The sequence below is a fragment of the Myripristis murdjan genome, chromosome 14 (assembly GCF_902150065.1).
Source record: "Myripristis murdjan chromosome 14, fMyrMur1.1, whole genome shotgun sequence".
Lineage (NCBI taxonomy): Eukaryota > Metazoa > Chordata > Actinopteri > Holocentriformes > Holocentridae > Myripristis > Myripristis murdjan.
In genome coordinates this window covers 4,333,870-4,349,639 of record NC_043993.1, presented here as the reverse complement: position 1 = coordinate 4,349,639, position 15,770 = coordinate 4,333,870, and the positions used below count along the sequence as shown (strand labels likewise).

Below are 15,770 nucleotides of genomic sequence, written 5' to 3'. Positions count from 1 at the left end.
TTCACTGAATGCTGAAAGCTCAGTTTGTACCAAAAGCATTGATAAAAAAAAAACCTCAAACAAGGGGAAAGCTCAGTTTGTACCAACAGCACTGATAGCAACAAAGAGACCAAGTGATGTAATGAGGATCGCCGCCCCTGTGGCGACAGCATTCCTTACTGCTCCGATACTGGGGCGGGATCTGATGTCTCTCCGGTGACGACTAACATTCCTGTTTTGATAAGAAGACAGAAAAAATAGTCTTACTTCAGACCTCAAACATTCTGATAATTGTCCCTTGTCAGCCACAGTCACCCCCAAAGTATGTTTTTAATATATTAAACCTGGCTTGATTAAATGTCAGGTCTTTAGCAGGAAAAACACTATAAATTAATGACTTAATTACTAAGCACAGCACGGATTTTTATGTTTTTAACTGGAACTTGGCTAAACCAAAACAACTGTGAGCCTGAGTGAGACTAGAGTACATAAGAAAGGAGGTGGAGTAGTTTTGTTTAATATCGTTTCCCAGTGCAAACAGATGTCACATGGAAAGTTTTCATCTTTTGAATATCTTGCTCTCCAGCTGAAATCTTCCTGCTGAGTTATGTTCCTGACTATCTACAGGCTGCCAAATATCACTTAAACTTTTTTTTGACAAATTTGCCAAACTGCTGTTTAAAATCACCAACAATGACTACACTGTCAAAGTCAGTACAAATAATAAAGGATTATTCCAGTATTTTTCAACCTGGGCCCTATTTTTCTGCCTTTTGGGGTCCAGGGGCCCCATGTATAAAGAGTGCGTACGCACAAAAGCGTGGCGTACGCCCTTTTCCACGGCAAGGTTCAGATGTATAAAGAGTGAAATGAGCGTGGAAATGTGCGGTGCCTCACGCCAACTTCATAGCTGGCGTACACACGTTTCTACAGCTATTGTTCCTTTGGCGACACTTAGAGGTGATGCTGGGAAACTGTTGATAATATGAAAACAATTCGTCCCAGACACATGAACAATTAAAACTGATGAACAATTAATACACCCGCATGTCAAAGTGATGAAAATACTGGTGCCGTGGCCTGGTTCAACGCACGATTCATCCATTCTGAGGGAGCAGACTACAAACTGGCTGTGCGCGATAGGAGGCTTCTTGGTGAGTAAATAATTTATTCGTTTAATTGTCCTAATATTAAGCCCCCTCATGCGCATTGACCATGTGCGCCCCCAAATATGATCGTGTCTTAACAGCATCAGTACCAGTCTGTGGTTCAAGTTAGTGACTTGCTGTTTTTTGCTGGGTAAACTACAGCTTCAGAGCTTTCTGATTGTCTCTGTGTGTAAAGTATTCATGTCAATACACCCATGCGTCGGGCGCCCCGGTGGCTCACCGGCCAAGAGCGCATACTATGCACCAAGGCTCAGTCCCGATCGCAGCGACCGGAGTTCGAATCCGGCCTTAGCTCCTTTGCTGCATGTCGTCCCCTGTTTATCTCTATTGTGACTATCAAATAAAGCAGAACTGCTAAAAAAAAAAAAATAAAAAAAAATAATAAACCCGTGCGTAAAGTGTGAAATGTCTTAATCATCCTCACCTTTTCCCCAGCGCACTTCTACATTCATTTACAACTAGATCCGTGTAAGTGGTGTGAATTCACATCTTACCCGGGAGGTCATTCCGCCCGGCAACATTCGATTTCAATCATTTAAAAGAGGCAAGGACACAGAATTCACGTATTCACCAATGCATTTAATTCAGCGTGTGTGCGCCTTTCCGACCCCACAGCACCGACAGCCCCACACACTCTCCCGCTCACTCCTCTTGCGTTTCGTGTTGGACAGCGTGCCAAACAGGACATCTTTGCGCGCCTACACTTCAGTGAGGAACGTCTCTAATTCACATTCCGTGAAATTTCTCTTTTTTCGGTCTTATTCATGTCAAGGGTTGTAGTTTTCTGATCACGCAGAGAGGGCAATCTCAGGTGCCGGGCTCATTTAAATATGCATATTTAAATGGGGGCGTGGAAAGGGAGGGGTCAGGTACGCCAACATGTGCGCTCAATTCCACGTTGATCGGGATGTTCAAAGGAAATGTGCTTGGATTCATGTGTACGCACAGATTTATACATCTAGATTTTTTTGGGCGTACGCCGTTTTCTGGATTTGAGCGTATGCCATTTTCTAGTAGGAAATCCACGCAAGTCTTTATACATGAGGCCCCAGGGGCCTCATAGGGACAAAAGTTTTCAGAATTGGTCCACCACTGAGCTCAAACAAAATGCCACAAAAGGCTACAATGTAATAAAAAAAAAAAAGGCATTTGCAAACCAAGGCTGCTGCAGCTTAGCCTTATTATATGGTATGCACTCTACATGGTGAGCCACCAGGGTGTCCCCTAAAACCTACAATTTTGAAGTAAAATCATTGAAAAGGTTGCTTCTCAACAACTCTATGCATTCATGACCCTTAACAACTAGTTTCATTTTTTCTGGTCTGGTTTTCGACCACACCACAGCACTGATACTGCTCTTATTAAGGTCTTAAAGGACGTTTCCTAAAACACTGAAGGTGTTAAAATTTCAGTTCTGGTATTACTGGATTTCAGTGCTACATTCCACTCAGTCAGCCTATCTTTGGGATAGATGTTACTGTTTGTCAATAGGTATTATACTTTACATCTGAGCACACAAATATGAATTGTGGAGTTCCCCAAGGGTCCACTCTTGGATCTCTTCTATTCAACTTCTACATGTTCCCACTAACTGAGACAGAAAACAAATTATCCTACCATAATTGTGTGGACAACACTTTATGTATTGCTATAATCAAGTGACTATGGTCCAATTCAGTCTCTAAATAAGTGTATTGAGCAAATCAGTAATTGATGTGCCATAATGCCTTCCAATTAAACAAAGACAAAACTGACATAATTGTTTTTTGAGCCAAAGAGGAACAATTAAAAGTCATTGTTTATCCCAATCGTTAAAGACTCCAAACCAAGTCAGAAATCTTGGTGTAGTGATGGACCCAGACATAAATTTTAACAACCACTTTAAAATAATTACAATATCAGCCAACTTTCGTTTTAAAAAATATAGTGAGAGGACAGGTTTGCTTACCATGCAGAGTTAAAACAAAATATTGTGAAGCATTTTTTTTCGCCGTTTCTATGCGTTTCTATGCGTTTCTATGCGCCACATGTCTGGAGCTTCCAGCTTCCAGCAGATCTGGGGTCTGCTCCAACTCTGTTTCTAAATCCAACATTAAAACTTTACTGTTTGCTACTGCATTTTACTAAAGTATGCACTGCAACTGTAATGCCCTACAGTTTTTTATTAAATCTAATTTATTTCATGCTAATTTTTATTTTTATCTTTATTGAATTGTGTCTTTTAAATGTTGTTTTTATGTCTTAAATTATTTTTCTTATTGTCATAAATCTTGTGTAAAACACTTTGAATTGCCTTGTGTTTGGAAAAATCGCTGTTTACACATCATCAGTTTGTGGCCTTCAGTATGTTCCAGGAGTCATGTTATGGTGAGGCATTGTAATTGATTTTTTTTTTTTTTTTTTTTTTTTTTTTGGTTGTTGTTGCTGTTGATGAGCCTCAACCTGCCTCAAATCATAACAGTCCACTTCCAAGCCCTGCTAATTTTGTTTGAGACAGGCTCTAATATGGCAAACCTGCCACATCAACACCCAAACAGAGCAGGAGTGGATAGGGCCGGGGTGTAGAGTGTGGTTTGAGGGACCATAGAGATGCTAAGAGTTTTTCCTGTGGAGAAAAATTGAGTCTGTCCTCAATCAAAACCCAAGTGTCTCGCAGCTGCACTGCATTGTGGTCTACTGAGGCTGCTGCATCACATTCTGGTCTTTCTGCTCCTCTTGTTGTGGAGACATTGGTCTCTGTCCTCTTGTATGATTGACTTCTCTCAGTATGATTGCTGAACCTTGGTGCAAAATGGCAGCTCTAGAATGAAGCCCTTGCCTTTTGTCTTGGGAGATGCTAAATGCACCCGCTTAGCATGTATATCATGGATGTCCCAATTTTTACCACCCTAACCAAATCTCACTCTCCTGTGCAAGCATGATCCACATTGGGAGGTTTCCGAATTGGATGACCACAAATTTTATGCACACCCAATGTATGCAGTTAGTATTTCCCCTTTGACTGTGAACACATGACGTTTATCGTTGATGTTTTAGATTGTTGAAACATTTTCTGCTATCAAACTTCACTGGAGCAGCTGAAAATATCTGGACCTGATGTCTTCATTTGGCATGTTAGCTGTGGCAATAGAAGGAAAAATACAACAGAAATGTAAAAAAAAAAAAAAAAAAAAAAAAAAAGTAGCTGCTTTCTGATTGTGTCTTCAGATGGATTTCATTCTGCTCTGCTTCACAGTTTTCCAGCTGTCTGACAGTCAAAGGCGAAGTCAAATACTTTTTTCCTTGTGTTCCTCAAAAGCCAATGTTTTTTCAGATAAGAGGCTTTGGTGGCATGCTGATGAGACGCCAAAGCGCTGATTTCATGTTTGCTCAAGTCCCTTTGCTGTTTCCTTCTCTCGGCAGGGAAACGTGACTGTTCAGTTTTGAGGCGTGCGGCGGCTTGCATGCAAAAGGGGAAGATTTCAGTCCAAAAGAAATTCCCCTTGGAGACTTTTTTTTCTTCTTCTTTTTACTCTGAAAAATGCTTGCTCTCCTCTTGTCTTCACAGTCTGACCTGTGCTTTGGTAAAAGCAGAAGTGGGCATATCAAAGGCTCAACAAAGCCCTTTAGCCGACACCAGCACTTGTACACTCTACAAAACTTGTGCAGGATACTTTTTAGTTTCTCTAAGGAGGACAGAAATAAAGGATTACAAAGAAGACAACAGGATTTTCAGAGCAAGCACAGGATGTGATTTTGAAGCTCTTAAGGTTACAGCTGCTGTCATGTCCTCAATCAAAACCCAAGTGTCTCGCAGCTGCACTGCATTGTGGTCTACTGAGGCTGCTGCATCACATTCTGGTCTTTGTGCTGCTCCTGTTGAGGAGACATTGGTCTCTGTCCTCTTGTAGGATGGGTTTCTCTCAGTATGATTGCTGAACCTTGGTGCAAAATGGCTTTCAGGTTACAGCTGCTGTCCTAACAAATATTGATACAACCTACAGTATGTTATGACTGAAATAAAAAGACTTCTATCCCAATTTCTGATGAACACCATTTGCAAAGCATATTTTTTCTTATTAAGGCAATTGGTGGCATGAAATTAAAGTTTATTTCAACTACTACTAAATCAACTATGGAAACAAAAGAGGTGTGTTTGTGAGCGCCGAATCAACAATGTGCATGAAATGTCAGGTAGCAACCGTCTCTCAAAATGGCATTAAGTGTTTTGGCTCTCAAACTGCCCTCAAAAGCAATGAAAATGTCCTTTTTCAGAATGCATGCAATTTCCTGACAGATGAATAATACTCTATATTGAGATTATTTCATTAATGCAGCCTGTCATAATAATGAGTCATATTTTATCCCCTTGGCGATCACGACCAGCAGTCCTATGAAAACCACTGCTCTCCATTCCCATGAGGTTTTGCTGTGGCTGCAGGGAGGGGAGGGGAGGGAGGGTATTAGTGCCAGGCTTTAAAACACATATTAGTCTAACACACACACACACACACACATACACGTCCATCATTTATTTTTTGTAAGTTATTAGCACTGATTGAGTGATAATACACATTCATGCAGCTTCACAGATTGACACTGAGATTTGGGCTGCCAGCTCTCGTGAGAGAAATAAGCAACCTTGCCTCAAAAACAAGCCCAAACAAGCCTAATAAGCATATGCTCTGTTCAGATTTTCAGAAAGAAAGTGCTAATTGTGGATCATTTCTGATTTAAAAAAAAAAAAAAAAAAAAAAACACAAAAAAAAAAAAAAACAATTAAAAACTGTAGTGACTGAAGAACAACACTGGACCCTCTTTTTGTCACTTAATCATCTGTTGACAACCGACAAGTCTGTGATCATATGACACTTTTTTGGGGAGCATTGTGTGTGAGCCAGGTCTTGTGTGGACATCAGTCAGAGTGACATGTTTAAAACCATAACATGGTGGCAAACACAACCATAACTGGATGTTATGGTTGTGGTTGTGCTACATCACACCCCTTTCAGCAATGCTGTTGTCACAGGACACGCCCCTTTTTGGCAAATGAGTGTGGAGAGCTGGTCAGGACCCCTTCACTCATGACCAGCCCCCCCAACTATGTTTCATGATGTTACATGGAAACATTTGGAAACTATGACCTTTTTGTATTACACCCCGCCTACAGCCATGTCCCCTTTAGGCCTATTAGCCCAAAAAGTTCCACGTTGGTCCATGACCAACCTCCTCACCAAGTTTGATGCAAATCACTCAAATCAGTTATCCTGCTGACAGACTTACAGACGAAAAGACTGACTTTAAAAAAATACTAACAAACCAAAACAGTCAAAACAGTGAGTTAAGGTATTTCAGATAGCTGAGATTTTAGATGATTGAAACATGCATAAAAACACACCAAACCTTTTAGGAGGAAAAATTTTTAATTAAATGTATTACTAACATGTTTCCAAACACTTTTGTGGTACAAACAGCTTTTAAACCACGTAACAAACATGTCAGCCTGTCAGTAAAATTACAGTTGTCTGCAACCACTTTGTGACAATAGCAGCATCAAAGAAATCATTTATTGTGGCTGCGGTGCGCGCGCACACACACACACAGACACAGACACACACACACACACACACACACACACACACACATATACGTATGCAGGAACAAACTGACTCAATTACGGGAGAACAAATAACCTTTAAACCAGCACAAACCTTGGGCCCTACATGACAGATCTGAAGGCCTACCAGTCAAACAGGCAACTTTCTTCTACTGACCTCTGTGCAGCGGCTTCACAGGAGCAGAGTTTATTTAATTGAAATATGTCATATTTGTCATTTCACCACAGTTCCTTACCTGTAAACCAGCCATGCAGAATATGATCACATCCAGTCTGATGCCTTAAAGTTTCTGTTGCTGCATTGTGGTATTTGGTGTGTTTGGGGCATGGACTTCCAGTGCTGCTGTGTTTCACTGACAGCAGGTAATTACATCAAATTGGTGATCAAGTGCAAAATACACCACTATTGCCAAAGCAGTGTTTTTTATTCGCTTTCTGTGAATGTCTTTCCCTCCAGTGTCAGTGACAGAAGACATAAGTACTCTGTCAAGTGCAAAATGTGAAAAAAAAAAACTTATTTCATATAAACAATCAATGTGTTGTCGTGGTTTTGTGGAGTTTCAGGTCATAATCAGTTCTATCAAAAAATCATTACTGTGCTCTGTTATCAGCCAAGAGTGGGGAAAGTTGTACATCACCAAAATATGTCCCACACGTACCGTCCCCCATGGTTTATCTCCCATCTAACAGCTAAGTCTTGTTGGTATTTTAGGATGTTTTTCATTTTAGTCACAGGAGGGTTTTATAATCAAAACCACCATACCTGGGCTGGGTTTGGTGCCAAGGTCAGAGTTTTAGTATCCCGACAACGAAAGTGTGTGTTCACAGGAACTAGAAAGTGTCCATTCCCCACGCCGTGGTGAGAAACTGTGTAGTAACAGATTGTTTTTAGACAGATCTAAACGTGGAGTTGTTAGTGAGCTATTCTTGGCTCCCAGCAGGATGAGAGCCACGATGAGTGTGGGAACTCCTCTGAAGTGGTTTTGCGGCTGACGTGCTTTTCCACTGTTGGAATCGGCCCACGCTGTGAGCCACAGGCCACGCTGCCGGGGCTGGGCAGGGAGGGATTACATGTGGGGGAATTACAGTAACTGGATTACAGAACAATGATGAATCAGATCTGTTACTGTAGAAATGCACAGCAAGATCACCATAGAGCATGTTTGAGGGAATTTACCCTGTGAGGTGTGAGGTAATCAGTGCAAAGGACAAAAAAAAAATGTGCCACAGACTTGCAGCAATCTTCTACAGCTGTGCCATCTTTCTCCTTGGGTTTTCTGCTGATGGAGTTTGAGTTTCTCTAGGTGGTACTTTCAGGTCGCACTGACAGGAAGCGGTGGTTTTGAAGTGTGCTCTGCTTTGGGGAAGCAGAATTTAACTCAGGCCCAGATTTTAAAACCCAACTTGAACCTTGCCTGAAAAAGCTGTCTCCAAACCCAACCAGAGCCTGAAAAATAATGGCTTTTTCTTAACCTGAGCCCAAGTGGTGACTGGAATAGGCATTCATTTGTCTCACACTAAACTTTATTCTAGCAGCTTGGTTCCCCCCAAAATGCTTTACATCTACCTGGACACCGAGGAGCCTCTTTGTCTCCACATCTGTCCACTCAAAATGCCTCAGTGTACACTGGTTTGACTCCAGAGCGTCCTGACGTTGTCCATGCTGTGACATTATGTTCACACACATTTTCATGTATCTCATGTTCACATGATCACATATATCTGTCAATAATTTCTATATTTAAAAAAAAAAAAAAAAAAAAATGACCGGTTTAATTAATCCTTACTGTAAATAAGTAATCTGGGGGAATCTTTGTTCACATCACTCCACATAATTTTAATCATTTATGTCCTTTGTCATCAGCTTAGTTGTTTTAACTCACTGATTTTGTTTTAACTGTCTCTTATCTGTTGATAGTTTTTTTTTTTTTTTTTTTTTTAAATCCTGTCTACTGTTCTGACTAACTGACTGATTGTGTGGGTTGTGAGTGCTGGGCGATGCTGAAAGCCAAATTTCCCTTTCTGGGACAAAAAAGATCTGTACTGTTCTGTTTTTAACTGTATACAAGCCAGGAATGCAGAAAAAGCAGCATTTCCTGTGCGCCAGCCTGTTGAGAAGAGGAGCAACCCAACACCGGGGCTTTAAAAGAGCAGGGTTTTGTGGTTAGGAACAAACTTCAGCTTGACTGTTGCCAGTTTAATTATTAATAAAGGCCACTGGCTTCGTATGAGAAGTATGTGACTTCAAAGATGTTAAATGATTGTATATTTTATGTACATTATTAAATTGTTTGTTTGGTTGTGTGATAGAAAAATAATGACCAGACCAGAGGGAAGACAGAAAACGTAAAAGCGTTCATGTCATGGCCTCAGGTTGAATCATTTGATTTGTTGCTATGAAAAACAGAGGATTGTACTGGATTATTACATTTTCCTGTGTCACTCCAGGGCTAAATGTGGTGATGCAGCGTCAGGATAAAAGCAGAGGTCAAGTCACTGTGTGACTGTGTGGATGTGAGGGTGAGTGTGTGTGTGTGTGTGTGTGTGTGACTCAGGAAAATGTGACTTTGATTAAACACTACAATATTACAGTACTACAGTATTACACACTCACTGTGTGACGCCACTATGCTGGTGTGAAGGAGCAGGAGAGCGAGTGTGGGACTTGATCCAGAGGAGTAACAATATGTGTGTGTGTGCGTGCGTGTGTGTGTGTGTGTGTGTGTGTGTGTGTGTGTGTGTGCGTGTGTCTGTGTGTGTGAATCAGAGAAAGAGAGTAAAAAGGAAAAATGAATGGTTTTGTGTGGGTTCAGCCTGTGTGTGTGTGTGTGTGTGTGTGTGTGTGTGTGTATAAGAGCAAGAATATGTCTTTGTGTCTGTGTGACACCAGTGTGTGTCTTTTTTGTGTACTCATGTGTGGGCAAACTGTGTGTGTAAGACAGAGTGAGAGTGAGAGTGTGACTGACACATGCTGCATGACGTCTAATCCAGAAACGATCAGTGACGCAGCACGGTCCACACACACACACAACACACACACACAATGGAGGTCTTTGTACTGGAACGTCCGTTCAAACACCCAGTAACCTCTCTCTTTCCACCTCTCTCTTTCCACCTCTCTCTCCCTCTCTCTCTCTCTCTCTCTCTCTCTCTCTCTCTCTCTCTCTCTTGATTCACTTCACTTCAATCCAATGCATTCCACTCAATGTTAAAAAAGAAGTAATACTGACAAACTGTACACAGCACGATGTCACTGCTAAGTTTATCGAGGAGAAAACTCACAGCACAATCAAATACGTCTTGAAATTGTCCACCCCCCAAAAAAGTGGTGGCAAACGCTGCTCAGGTTTTATTAACAGGTTTTATTTAGCATTTACAATCCACATCAATCTGCTGGGCTTTCACATCAGGTACAACTGCCTCTTCCCATGCCTGAGTATGACTGTCTCTCCCCCTCCACTCTGCTGCTGGTAAGCTCTCACATTAGTGATGTTCCGTACCCAAGTACACTTGTGTATCTAAACACCGAGTACACTGGATCACATTTTTATGGATCAGTACGCATTAGAGTTTACACTACACACTAAAAACTGCTGGGTTAAAAAATAACGTAACTTTAACCCAACCCCTGGGTCAAAAAGGGTCCAACTACTTGCTGTGTTATTTTGACTCGAGAAACTGGGTTATGCATTTTGACCCATAATCTGGATTAAATAAATAACCCAATTTTTCTTTTAACATGACCCAGGATTGTAGTCAATATAACCCAACTTATAGGTCATATTCATTTAGCCCACTCAACCCAAAAATTGAGTGGGCAGTATTCTTACTAATTAAGCACTTCCACATTTATATGATTTTACTGCACGTTTCCACACAGTGTTACAGACGCTAACACACAACGCTATTCAATTCTGAATAGGCAATCACACACAAGTGCGGTGTCAGCAGTGAATTCAATTGTATACTCAGAGGTGGAGCCAAGCCCTGACTACAACCCAAGCCCGAAGACACACATCACTCACGGTTTTACATTGTTAAATTAAATATTAAATATTATTATAAGTTGTAAATTATTCAATAAATAGACAATAAATAGTCTGTATAAAATGTGCAAATATGTAATGTGCAAATATTCTGTGCAAACCAATAATAAAGTGCAAATATTACGACTAAAGTGCCAAGTGCCATTATTACAGTGCACAGTTAAGTTGTCTGTTTAAAGTGCATTTTCTACCAACCATGTGCAATATTTACAAGCAAAGCTATCAGTCACTAGTAATGAAGTGCTCTTCGTTACACAAACTGTTCGTAAAGTATCCAATCAATCAATCAATCAATCAATCAAACCCAAGTCTTTGACCCAACAATGGGTTACTCTCAGAAAAAATAAACCAGAAATATTACCCAACTCAAAAAACCCACAAATTGGGTCAAAATAAAATCCTTACAACCCAAGAAATGGTTATGGCTCTGGAAAAATAACCCAGAAATGTAACCCAACACAAGTAACACAGGAATTAGGTCAAAGAAATAACCCAAGTGTTTTTAGAGTGTAATCAAACGAACTGGACTTTGGGGCCAAGGGTTCTCAGATCTGGCAGCAAAAACCCCTGAAGTGAAAGCACCATAAAAGTTGACTTGTGCTCTGACGGTGCTAACAACATGAATGGCGCGGCACAGTGTGTTCAAACAGCAGGCTAATCATGCTTCTTGAGACTCAAACGGCTTGAGCAAATGCACCCTCCATTTGTTGATCACGGAAGAGTTTATTGGAAAATTCCCGGCCCTTCCTGGTCACTTCAACCAATCAACATCTGCTTATCCAGTACGGCGACCATCATGCTGGGCTGTGCTGTTTCCAAAACTGCGATGTGCACGGCATGGCTGTAAGTGTGTAATTCTGCCGTTTGCATCGTTCATGCTGTGGACACCGTAGTGAGCATAAGTCAGGTGCACTCAGACCTCCAAATTTCTGTCTTGTGAGCTTTGACAACATTGTGTTCAGGGTGTCAACTGAGCATATTAGATGCTTTTTTCGTTGATATTTGCTGAGAGTTCAGTTTCTTCTTCTCTGAGCATTCATTTTTCCTGATTTGACAGGTCATACATTTACAAGATGGAAGTTCCAAGGTCCATGTTACCCTGAACACAACATTAGCCAACTTCTGGCTAAATTATGCTCAACATTAATTCCATATATGAATAGCCTTCTGTCCGTCCGAGTTCATGTTGTCCGTATTTCTGCATGTTTTCAGGAAGCTTACAGATATGAACAAAACAAAGCAGCAGCACTGGAAATTTGCGCGGGCGGTGCCACCAAGTAGTTCAAGAGAGACTTATCTATGAGTGAGGCACGGAGAGGAAATTTATTTAAACAACAATATAAGAGGAAACAATTCTCCATCCTCCTGTGGTGATGTGTTTAATGACCTCACAAACCACCACCTTGTATAACACCACCTCCCCCTCTGCCTCTTTGCAGCAGGTCCATTATTACGACCTCCTCCACCGTCACCATGTTTACTGTTAACTTTGGACTCTGAGCTGCCCTCTAGTGGATTTATCGCTTTACATCCACGCAAACATAAAGGACACTTGAAAGTATGTGGGCAGTGATGGTATATATTTATTTTCATACAGGAGCATAAATGAGCCTCTAGCAGCAGAACAGTGTAGATGTATACAAGGCAATGTATTGTCATAAGTCTACATATAGGTCTACATATAGATGTGTGTGTATAGATCATTTCTGTATGTCTGAAAAGTTTCCATAGTTGCTATCTGAGTCTATCATGTTACAAATTGATACAATATACAACCATGTATTTATGGGGTAACTGTGTAATTTATCTCTTGAAAAGCTAAATGAATGTGGATCATTGCCTCCTGATCTACATTTTTGTGTGCTCACATGTTTATTTCCTGGTCAGGCTATCCGTCCGTAGCCTGCCTGTTTATGAGATAATTAATTACAGGCTCTCTTTCCCTCAGCTGGCCTCATTCTCATTCCATCCATCCATCACTGCTGATGCTCTGGGTGTCTGTTTAACTGCATGTAACTAGTAGAGTGTAAGTTTGTGCTGGTGATGGCCTGATGACGGAAACATTTAGTGTTTTTGTGAATGTGTGGCCTTTTTTTTCGTGATGTTATATACATGTTGCACACCTGAAGAAACCTTGACTTGAGAGCACTAACATTTCTACACTTAGCTCATACATTTAAATCATACTGAGATGACTAAGCACTTGATTTGAAAACATCCACCATACAGTTGTACACAACAATCAAACTGTATATTTAATTTAACATGTCTGATGCAGTACGATATAATAATAGTTATTTTGAGGGAACAAAAATCCAAAAAAAAAAAAACACAGCTCATTCAAAAGGCAGAAGTCCATCTCTGTAGATGGCCACTCGCCCACCGTGTTTTGCTCTCCAAGTGAAGTTGAGAACTCATTTTCCAATAAATGATAAAGCCTGAGGGAATGGAGATGAACCAAGCTGCTATAAATGGAAGTGTTTCATCTCTTGGCTATTTTTAGAGGCCTTCCCATCACTGACCCAGTCTCCAGTGGTCAAAAAAAGAAAGCAACGGAGAAAAAAAAAAAAAAAGGACATACAAAGCTGTGTGGTGCTGAGGCAGAGTTTCTCCTTGCCAATTGCCTCCTCTCTCCTACTTGTGCTTTATTGTGCCAAAGCTGTTCATCAGGAACACACGTCCTAGTTTTTAAACTATTTCTGCATTTTCTATAGAGACGTTGCAGTTATATCACCAATCTCTTAGCGGCTCCATCATGGAGGTCCACTGGAGAATAGATTGTGCAGAAATAATGTCTAAAAATAACAGGGGAGTTAGCTTTAAAAATCTTGTGAAGCACTGTATGCTGTAATGTTCTCAGTGAAAGTGAAGGCTGATAAGGGAGATGTTTTTTTTTTTTTTTTCCCAAATGTGTCCCACTCTGCGTTGCAGCTTGGCAAGAATCAGCTCACTTAGCCTGAACACACTGTTAATTAATGTTTCAGTGTCCGGCGGTCACCACACACTGCAGTTGTCTATGGCAGTGGAAGCATTTATAGTTCTGTGTTGGTGAGTGTGTATGCGTGTGTAGATTGTGGAGGCTGTCTCCTCCACACAGAGTAGAGAGACTCTTCACACCTCTTCAACAGATTGATTGAATATTGGCTCTGAGAGCTCCACACTTCACTTTGTGTGTTCCCTGGGTCAACATATTTTACAGCTCGGGCAAGAAGCAGAAATGGAAACGCTCAAAATTGTCTCCTTTCTGAAAACCATAAGTCCAAGGAAATGGGGGAGCTTCATCAAGGCTACTCAACACGGCAGTGCCCACCTTTTATTACCTCCAAACAAAGCACAAACAAAAACAGAAGAAATCACAACTGTGCAATAATGTATACCTGTAGGATACCTGTAGGATGTGGCAACAACTCAACCACGCAGTATCCCTTTGTATATAGGTATACTTTTATATATGCTCAGTTTCTTATTTCTGTATTTATTGTTGTAATAACTTGTAGGATTAATGCACATATTGAGACTTTATACATAATGGGTTGGGGGACGTGTTGAAAAAAGGTGTTAATGTGATTTTTGAACAGGTTTTTGTGTATGCCGGGCTGAGTGCAGGGAGAGCAAGCAAGCATAGGTCTAATTGTTTTTATCAGTATTGCTCTGCACCACCCGGTTTATATTGAAACTCCCGCCGGTGCCCTTCCCACACATTTCGGCACAAGCAATGCCATGGTGATCTGCAACATGAACAAAAGGTTGAACAGAAAAAAAAAAAAAAAAAAATCCGGTTTGGCACTGACTAAAGAGCACAGGCTGGAAAGTGAGTTTCAAGATGGCAGCAATTAAGGCTCTGGCCATTTAGGGCTATGGAGCTGTAGCAGATTTGTGAAAATAATTTCCAGAGGCCTGCAGCATGTCTGTGGCAAACTGGCTCAACATTCATTCAGTGAAATTCAGATCGCTTTGCTGGGAATGCTACACGAACAACAAGGCTAACTCTCTGCCACAGTAGCTTCAGTTCAATTCTGAGCTGAGCCCTTTGCTGTATATCATTCCCTCTCTCTCCCCTGCCTTTCCTGTCTCTCTCTATCACTATCGCTATCAAATAAATCTTACATGCCAAAAGATTAATGCCGCCACATTTTTCCAAATGTTTCTGCCTGTCCATCTGCATTTTCCATGCTGGAAGTTGATATGGAGCAGGAAAGTGTTTATCTGGCAGTTCTAGAAGTAAGATTCAAATGAGAAAATCTTACTTCAGACACGATCTGCCATAGCTGGAGATTGGTTTTGTTTCAAAGCAGAATTTCTCCTGGATTAGCCTGTGTGATGTGAGGAGAAATCTGGACTGATTCATTGTTTTAGCAGTTTAGAAAACGTAACATTTTAAAGGAATATTCCAATGTTCGGGGTAAAATGCCCTTTTTCCATCTTACCCAGACCGAGACAAACGTTTGATACCATTTTCGCCTCTCCAAGCTGCTGAACTGACCCACAAAGCAGCTACATACTTCTCCATATCCTGACTATAATGATCGTCCCTCTGAGAACTTCTTCTGTCTCATTAAAAAACAAGAAATCATCAAGGATCCCCATGCTGAAGGTGGATTAGCAAACAGTTCAGTTCTGCTAGAAAAGTTGGAAGAGTTGTCCAGACCTTGAATTAAAAGGTTACTATATAACAGTGAATTAAAAGGTTACTATATATATAGTAACCTTTTAATTCACTGTTTAAATATCTGTTCTGGCATTTATTCCTTATATTCCTTATTAGCGCATATCAAATCAGATAATGTGTGATATGCATGTGTAAACAGAATAATTCAAAGAACTTGTAATTGACTTTTTTTCTTGTCTTTGTGTGTGTAATCATCTTGTGAATTTTTATAGTGATATCTGAAAGTAAAATTTGGAACCCCTTTCCCCTGTGTGGTAAAAACAGTGTTTTTTGGTAATATGTGGTCATAAATAGGTGATTTTCAAAACTTT

General features: G+C 40.7%; 1 long non-coding RNA gene across 1 annotated transcript; it reads right to left on the bottom strand.

The window, feature by feature from the left end:
• Positions 1-877: 877 nt before the first annotated feature.
• Positions 878-15,248, bottom strand: LOC115371823 (uncharacterized). The gene is made up of 3 exons (XR_003929394.1): positions 15,165-15,248; positions 12,142-12,145; positions 878-889 (listed from the first exon to the last, which is right to left on the bottom strand). It is a non-coding gene; the product is annotated as an uncharacterized LOC115371823 (long non-coding RNA).
• Between the last annotated feature and the right edge of the window lie 522 nt (positions 15,249-15,770).